The sequence below is a fragment of the Salmo salar genome, unplaced genomic scaffold (assembly GCF_965601325.2).
Source record: "Salmo salar unplaced genomic scaffold, fSalSal1 ptg000691l, whole genome shotgun sequence".
Classification (NCBI taxonomy): Eukaryota; Metazoa; Chordata; class Actinopteri; order Salmoniformes; family Salmonidae; genus Salmo; species Salmo salar.
In genome coordinates this window covers 111657-121245 of record NW_027675466.1, presented here as the reverse complement: position 1 = coordinate 121245, position 9589 = coordinate 111657, and positions in this window count along the sequence as shown.

Genomic DNA, 9589 nt, shown 5'->3' with positions numbered 1-9589 from the left:
TATGACCCCCATCTAAACAGTTTCTTTCCTTATGCTGTGGCCCTCAATAACTGGCCCATAGAGACTAAAGGACTATGCTGCACACCGCAAAAAGCCATCTCTAAACTGGGGGAAGGAATTGGGAAGGCTGAAAGATAACAGTGAATATGACACATGGATGACGGTAGAAAGATAACAGTGAATATGAGACATGGAGGAAGGTAGAAAGATAACAGTGAATATGAGACATGGGGGAAGGTGGAAAGATAACAGTGAATATGAGACATGGGGGAAGGTAGAAAGATAACAGTGAATATGAGACATGGGGGAAGGTAGAAAGATAACAGTGAATATGAGACATGGGGAAGGTAGAAAGATAACAGTGAATATGAGACATGGAGGAAGGTAGAAAGATAACAGTGAATATGAGACATGGGGGAAGGTAGAAAGATAACAGTGAGACATGGAGGAAGGTAGAAAGATAACAGTGAATATGAGACATGGGGGAAGGTAGAAAGATAACAGTGAGACATGGAGGAAGGTAGAAAGATAACAGTGAATATGAGACATGGAGGAAGGTAGAAAGATAACAGTGAGACATGGAGGAAGGTAGAAAGATAACAGTGAATATGAGACATGGGGGAAGGTAGAAAGATAACAGTGAGACATGGGGGAAGGTAGAAAGATAACAGTGAATATGAGACATGGAGGAAGGTAGAAAGATAACAGTGAATATGAGACATGGGGGAAGGTAGAAAGATAACAGTGAATATGAGACATGGGGGAAGGTAGAAAGATAACAGTGAATTTGAGACATGGAGGAAGGTAGAAAGATAACAGTGAATATGAGACATGGGGGATGGTAGAAAGATAACAGTGAATTTGAGACATGGAGGAAGGTAGAAAGATAACAGTGAATATGAGACATGGAGGAAGGTAGAAAGATAACAGTGAATATGAGACATGGAGGAAGGTAGAAAGATAACAGTGAATTTGAGACATGGAGGAAGGTAGAAAGATAACAGTGAATATGAGACATGGAGGAAGGTAGAAAGATAACAGTGAATATGAGACATGGGGGAAGGTAGAAAGATAACAGTGAATATGAGACATGGAGGAAGGTAGAAAGATAACAGTGAGACATGGAGGAAGGTAGAAAGATAACAGTGAATATGAGACATGGGGGAAGGTAGAAAGATAACAGTGAATATGAGACATGGAGGAAGGTAGAAAGATAACAGTGAATTTGAGACATGGAGGAAGGTAGAAAGATAACAGTGAATATGAGACATGGAGGAAGGTAGAAAGATAACAGTGAATATGAGACATGGGGGAAGGTAGAAAGATAACAGTGAATATGAGACATGGGGGAAGGTAGAAAGATAACAGTGAATATGAGACATGGAGGAAGGTGGAAAGATAACAGTGAATATGAGACATGGGGGAAGGTAGAAAGATAACAGTGAATATGGGACATGGGGGAAGGTAGAAAGATAACAGTGAATATGAGACATGGGGGAAGGTAGAAAGATAACAGTGAATATGAGACATGGAGGAAGGTAGAAAGATAACAGTGAATATGAGACATGGAGGAAGGTAGAAAGATAACAGTGAATATGAGACATGGAGGAAGGTAGAAAGATAACAGTGAATATGAGACATGGAGGAAGGTAGAAAGATAACAGTGAATATGAGACATGGGGGAAGGTAGAAAGATAACAGTGAGACATGGAGGAAGGTAGAAAGATAACAGTGAATATGAGACATGGAGGAAGGTAGAAAGATAACAGTGAATATGAGACATGGAGGAAGGTAGAAAGATAACAGTGAGACATGGAGGAAGGTAGAAAGATAACAGTGAATATGAGACATGGGGGAAGGTAGAAAGATAACAGTGAATATGAGACATGGGGGAAGGTAGAAAGATAACAGTGAATATGAGACATGGAGGAAGGTAGAAAGATAACAGTGAATATGAGACATGGGGGAAGGTGGAAAGATAACAGTGAGACATGGAGGAAGGTAGAAAGATAACAGTGAATATGAGACATGGGGGAAGGTAGAAAGATAACAGTGAATATGAGACATGGAGGAAGGTAGAAAGATAACAGTGAATATGAGACATGGAGGAAGGTAGAAAGATAACAGTGAATATGAGACATGGAGGAAGGTAGAAAGATAACAGTGAATATGAGACATGGAGGAAGGTAGAAAGATAACAGTGAGACATGGGGGAAGGTGGAAAGATAACAGTGAGACATGGAGGAAGGTAGAAAGATAACAGTGAATATGAGACATGGGGGAAGGTAGAAAGATAACAGTGAATATGAGACATGGGGGAAGGTAGAAAGATAACAGTGAGACATGGAGGAAGGTAGAAAGATAACAGTGAATATGAGACATGGGGGATGGTAGAAAGATAACAGTGAATATGAGACATGGGGGAAGGTAGAAAGATAACAGTGAGACATGGAGGAAGGTAGAAAGATAACAGTGAATATGAGACATGGAGGAAGGTAGAAAGATAACAGTGAATATGAGACACGGGGGAAGGTAGAAAGATAACAGTGAATATGAGACATGGAGGAAGGTAGAAAGATAACAGTGAATTTGAGACATGGAGGAAGGTAGAAAGATAACAGTGAATATGAGACATGGGGGAAGGTAGAAAGATAACAGTGAATATGAGACATGGGGGAAGGTAGAAAGATAACAGTGAATATGAGACATGGGGGAAGGTAGAAAGATAACAGTGAATATGAGACATGGGGGAAGGTAGAAAGATAACAGTGAATATGAGACATGGAGGAAGGTAGAAAGATAACAGTGAATATGAGACATGGGGGAAGGTAGAAAGATAACAGTGAATATGAGACATGGAGGAAGGTAGAAAGATAACAGTGAATATGAGACATGGGGAAGGTAGAAAGATAACAGTGAATATGAGACATGGGGGAAGGTAGAAAGATAACAGTGAATATGAGACATGGGGGAAGGTAGAAAGATAACAGTGAATTTGAGACATGGGGGAAGGTAGAAAGATAACAGTGAATATGAGACATGGGGGAAGGTAGAAAGATAACAGTGAATATGAGACATGGGGAAGGTAGAAAGATAACAGTGCATTTGACTGCAACACAAAGCTGTGTTCTGTGGTTTATCAGCTGGTTTACTGAAACTGTCACGTCTCCTCCAGCTCCCCCCCCCCCCCCCCCCCCCCCCGGCGCGTGCATCACTCCTATCATCCATTACGCACGCCTGCTTTCCCTCGTCACGCACATCAGCGTTATTGGACTCACCTGGACTCCCTCATCACCTGTTTATTTCCTCCCCTGTATTTGTCAGTTCCCTGCTCTGTTCCCCGCTGCTGTATTCATTGTTTTTGTCTGTTGCTCGTTTTCTGACGCTGTTCCTGTCTCGTTCCATATTAAGTGTTTGACTCCCCGTACCTGCTTTTGTCTCTCCAGCGTCATCCCATGTGACAGAAACTCTGGTTAGTAGAAGGTGAAGACAATGAATGATCTCAGTTCCTTAAACTATTCAGCTTTAACCAGTATTGCCCATGTTGCCATGGAGACAAATGATGTGCCCAAAAAACGAATAACTTTCAGTCAACAGTCTCTTCTGTGTAGCTTCACTCCGTAGCCCACATTCTAGTCTGTATAACACAGTGAAGTAGAGGTGGGATAGGGTCAGAAAGGTCAGTATGTTTGATATGCTTGTTATGTCACCTCTGTCCATTATAACACAGTGAAGTAGAGGTGGGCGCTAAAAGCAGACATGGACAGTGAGACGGTGTGAGGAGGTCAGGGGTCAAACACTAGATCAGGACAGGTAGAAATGGCAGGGCTGGAAATAGACAGAGACACATTCTGATCATGGCAAGACACATCTCCTTCGCATAGAGAGGATCAGGCTGTTGATTGTGGCCTGTGGAATGTTGTCCCACTCCTCTTCAATAGCTGTGAGAAGTTGCTTGATATTGGTGGGAATTGGAACACGCTGTCGTACTCGTCGATCCAGAGCATCCCAAACATGCTCAATGGGTGACATGTCTGGTGAGTACTCAGGCCATGGAAGAACTGTTTTTTTTCAGATTCCAGGAATTGTGTTCAGCGACATCGGGCCCGTGCATTATCATACTTAAACATGAGGTGATTGGTGTGGATGAATGGCACGACAATGGGATCTCATCACGGTATCTCTGTGCATTCAAATTGCCCTCGATTAAATGCACTTGTTTTTTGTTGTCCGAAGCTTATGCCCATTCCATAACCTCACCACCACCATAGGGCACTCTGTTCACAAAGTTGACATCAGCAAACCGCTCGCCCACATGATGCCGTACATGTGGTCTGCTTTTTTTAGGCCGGTTGGACGTACTGCCAAATTCTATAAACCAACGTTCAAGGTGATTTAGAGAAATTAGCTTTCAATTTTCTAGCAACATCTCTGTTGGACATTCCTGCAGTCAACATGCCAACTGCACACTCCCTCAAAACAGAGACATCTCTGGTATTGTGTTATGTGAAAAAACTGCACATTTTAGAGTGGCCTTTTATTGCCCTCAGCACAAGGTGCACCTGTGTAATGATCACGCTGTTTAATCAGATTGTTGATATGCCACAGCCTGTCAGGTGGTGGATTATCTTGGCAAAGGAGAAATGCTCACTAACAGGGATGTAAAGAAATTTGTGCACAACATTTGACAGAAATAAGCTTTTGTGTGTATGGAACATTTCTGGGATCTTTTATTTCAGCTCATGAAACATGGGACCAACACTTTACATGTTGCCTTTATATTTTAATTCAGTGTATTTACAGGAATAAGCTGGTCCAAACTGGTGTGTGTGTGTCATGTGTGTGTTGGTCCAGTGTGTGTGTGTGTGTGTCCAGTGTGTTGGTGTGTGTGTGTGTGTGTGTGTGGGTCCAGTGTGTGTGTGTGTCCAGTATGTGTGTGTGTGTGTGTGTGTGTGTGGGTCCAGTGTGTGTTTGTGGGTCCAGTGTATGTGGGTCCAGTGTGTGTGTGTGTGTGTGTGTGAGAGTGTGCGTCCTGTGTGTGTGTGTGTGTGTGTGTGTCCAGTTTGTGTGTCCAGTGTGTGTGTCCAGTGTGTGTGCCTGTCCGTGTGTGTGTGTGTGTGTGTGTGTGTGTGTGTGTGTGTGTGTGTGTGTGTGTGTGTTTGTCCAGTGTGTGTGTCGAGTTTGTGTGTGTTTTTCTGTCCAGTGTGTGTGTGTGTGTGTGTCTGTCCAGTGTGTGTGTGTGTGTGTGTGTGTGTGTGTCCTGTGTGTGTGTACTGTGTGTGTGACCAGTGTGTGTGTGTGTGTGTGTGTGTGTGTGTGTGTGTCCTGTTTGTCCGGTGTGTGTGTGTGTGTGTCAAGAATGTGTGTGTCAGTGTGTGTGTGTGTGTGTGTTTCCAGTGTGTGCGTGTGTGCCCTGTTTGTCCGGTGTGTGTGTGTGTGTGTTTGTCAAGAATGTGTGTGTGTCAGTGTGTGTGTGTGTGTGTGTGTGTGTTTTTCTGTCCAGTGAGTGTGTGTGTGTCTGTCCAGTGTGCATGTGTGCCCTGTGTGTGTGTGTGTGTGTGTGTGTGTGTGTGTGTGTGTGTGTGTGTGCGTGTGTGCGTGTGTGTCTGTGCCCTGTTTGTGTGTCCAGTGTGTATGTGTGTGTGTGTGTGTGTGTGTCGGTATGTGTGTGTGCCCACTGTGTGTGTCCTGTCTGTGTGTCCTGTGTGTGTGTCCAGTGTGTGTGTGTGTGCCCAGTGAGTGTGTGTGTCCTGTGTGTGTGTCCTGTGTGTGTGTGTGTGTGTGTGTGTGTGTGTGCCCAGTGAGTGTGTGTGCCCTGTGTGTGCATGTGGTCTGTGTGTGAGGAGTCCCACATTTCTGAGGTCCAGCAGGGGCCTGAAGGTATGTTATGTTCTGAACAAATAGAGCAGAAACTGAAACGGACAACCAGAAAAAGCTCAAACCAAGTTTATTCAACCCACAAGCATGTATGTATACCTTCTGACTAGGAGTTTATTTAACCTTGCATATCTAAGATAAACACACCTTCTCTGTTGTTAGGCAGAAACACAATAGGTTCCTCTCACTGGTATTAAGTCTAGAACCCTGATGGGTGGTGTGTCTGTGTTGGATAGGACTGTAGTCAGATGGTTTTCAGGGTGGGTGTGTGTGTGTGTCCAGTTTGTGTGCCTGTCCGTGTGTGTGTGTGTGTGTGTGTGTGTGTGTGTGTGTGTGTGTGTGTGTGTGTGTGTGTGTGTTTGTCCAGTGTGTGTGTCGAGTTTGTGTGTGTTTTTCTGTCCAGTGTGTGTGTGTGTGTTTGTGTGTCTGTCCAGAATGTGCGTGTGTGTGTCTGTCCAGTGTGTATGTGTGTCCATTGTGTGTGTGTGTCCAGTGTGTGTGTGTGTGTGTGTGTGTGTGTGTGTGTGTGTGTGTGTGTGTGTGTGTGTGTGTGTGTCCAGTGGGTGTGTGTGTGTCCACTGTGTGTGTCCTGTGTGTGTGTGTGTGTGTGTGTGTGTGTGTGTGTGTGTGTGGTGTGTGTGTGTGTGTGTGTGTGTTTGTCCAGTGTGTGTGTCGAGTTTGTGTGTGTTTTTCTGTCCAGTGTGTGTGTGTGTGTTTGTGTGTCTGTCCAGAATGTGCGTGTGTGTGTCTGTCCAGTGTGTATGTGTGTCCATTGTGTGTGTGTGTCCAGTGTGTGTGTGTGTGTGTGTGTGTGTGTGTGTGTGTGTGTGTGTGTGTGTGTGTGTGTGTGTGTGTGTGTGTGTGTGTGTCCAGTGGGTGTGTGTGTGTCCACTGTGTGTGTCCTGTGTGTGTGTGTGTGTGTGTGTGTGTGTGTGTGTGTGTGTGTGTGTGTGTGTGTGTGTGTGTGTGTGTGTGTGTGTGCGTGTGTGTGTGTGTGTGTGACACAGTGTGTGACACAGGGACACTGAGGAGTCCCACATTTCTGAGGTTCAGCAGTGGCCTGAAGGTATGCTAGGTTCAGGAGTGGCCTGAAGGTATGTTAGGTTCAGGAGTGGGATGTTGAGGTTCAGCAGTGGCCTGAAGGTATGTTAGGTTCAGGAGTGGGTTGCTGTGGTCCAGCAGTGGTCTGAAGGTATGTTAGGTTCAGGAGTGGCCTGAAGGTATGTTAGGTTCAGGAGTGGCCTGAAGGTATGCTAGGTTCAGGAGTGGGATGTTGAGGTCCAGCAGTGGCCTGAAGGTATGTTAGGTTCAGGAGTGGGATGTTGAGGTCCAGCAGTGGCCTGAAGGTATGTTAGGTTCAGGAGTGGGATGTTGAGGTCCAGCAGTGGCCTGAAGGTATGTTAGGTTCAGGAGTGGCCTGAAGGTATGTTAGGTTCAGGAGTGGGTTGCTGTGGTCCAGCAGTGGTCTGAAGGTATGTTAGGTTCAGGAGTGGCCTGAAGGTATGTTAGGTTCAGGAGTGGCCTGAAGGTATGCTAGGTTCAGGAGTGGGATGTTGAGGTCCAGCAGTGGCCTGAAGGTATGTTAGGTTCAGGAGTGGGATGTTGAGGTCCAGCAGTGGTCTGAAGGTATGTTAGGTTCAGGAGTGGGATGTTGAGGTCCAGCAGTGGCCTGAAGGTATGTTAGGTTCAGGAGTGGGATGTTGAGGTCCAGCAGTGGTCTGAAGGTATGTTAGGTTCAGGAGTGGCCTGAAGGTATGTTAGGTTCAGGAGTGGGATGTTGAGGTCCAGCAGTGGTCTGAAGGTATGTTAGGTTCAGGAGTGGGATGTTGAGGTCCAGCAGTGGCCTGAAGGTATGTTAGGTTCAGGAGTGGGTTGCTGAGGTCCAGCAGTGGTCTGAAGGTATGTTAGGTTCAGGAGTGGCCTGAAGGTATGTTAGGTTCAGGAGTGGGTTGTTGAGGTTCAGCAGTGGCCTGAAGGTATGTTAGATTCAGGAGTGGCCTGAAGGTATGTTAGGTTCAGGAGTGGGTTGGTGAGGTCCAGCAGTGGTCTGAAGGTATGTTAGGTTCAGGAGTGGCCTGAAGGTATGTTAGGTTCAGGAGTGGGTTGGTGAGGTCCAGCAGTGGTCTGAAGGTATGTTAGGTTCAGGAGTAGCCTGAAGGTATGTTAGGTTCAGGAGTGGGTTGGTGAGGTTCAGCAGTGGCCTGAAGGTATGTTAGGTTCAGGAGTGGGTTGTTGAGGTCCAGCAGTGACCTGAAGGTATGTTAGGTTCAGGAGTGGGTTGCTGAGGCCTGAGTCTGATGGTTTTCAGGGTGGGCCCCTATGGACCCCCTCCCAGCAGACTCTGTATGGGATAGGACTGTAGTCAGAAGGTTTTCAGGGTGGGCCCCTTTGGCCCCCCTCCCAGCAGTGTCTGTATGGGATAGGACTGTAGTCAGAAGTGTTTCAGGGTGGGCCCATATGGCCCCCCTCCCAGCAGTGTCTTCTCTCTTCAACTGCTGACCTCATCTGGAGTTGAGTTCCACATCCCTCATTGTCCTGGTACCATAGCAACTGGCCTGCCTTATCAGGAACTGAAACCATATGCTACCCTTTGCCTCCTTACTTAGAAATATGAATTTTCACCAATAACATGTTTGAACAGAATATGATCTTTCTGCACTTCCCCTTGTCTCACTCAGTAACTGTCCATCCCCAAAGTTCCTCTTCAACCTTCATTGAGCCCCTTAACATCTCCATGTATTATTCAGTATGTGATTCAGATTGTTGTGTAATTGTGAGTTGTAATGGAGTCCTTGTTCTCAATGGGACTGCTAAAACAGATAGATAAAGGTGTTAATAAATAAATGCATTCAGCACTAACAGCTCTGAGTGTCTTTCCATCCCTTCCCTAGTATGAATGTATGATTGTGATGTAATAAATATGTGTTGGTGCAGCAGGCCGTTGCTGCTCCTTGCAACATTGTATGTTCAACATCATCTTTCTAAAATGTCACTTGCCAAATCTAACAGTAGCATATCGCTATCTAACAGGAGCCTATCACTATCTAACAGTAACCTATCACTATCTAACAGTAGCCTATCACTATCTAACAGGAGCCTATCGCTATCTAATAGTAGCCTATCACTATCTAACAGCAGCCTATCGCTATCTAACAGTAACCTATCACTATCTAACAGTAACCTATCACTATCTAACAGTAGCCTATCACTATCTAACAGTAGCCTATCACTATCTAACAGGAGCCTATCGCTACCTAACAGGAGCCTATCGCTATCTAATAGTAGCCTATCACTATCTAACAGTAGCCTATCACTATCTAACAGTGGCCTATCACTATCTAACAGGAGCCTATCGCTATCTAACAGTAGCCTATCACTATCTAACAGGAGCCTATCACTATCTAACAGGAGCCTATCGCTATCTAACAGTAGCCTATCACTATCTAACAGGAGCCTATCGCTACCTAACAGGAGCCTATCACTATCTAACAGTAGCCTATCACTATCTAACAGTAGCCTATCACTATCTAACAGTGGCCTATCGCTATCTAACAGTAGCCTATCGCTATCTAACAGGAGCCTATCGCTATCTAACAGTAGCCTATCACTATCTAACAGTAGCCTATCACTATCTAACAGTAGCCTATCACTATCTAACAGTGGCCTATCACTATCTAACAGTAGACTATCACTATCTAACAGTGGCCTATCA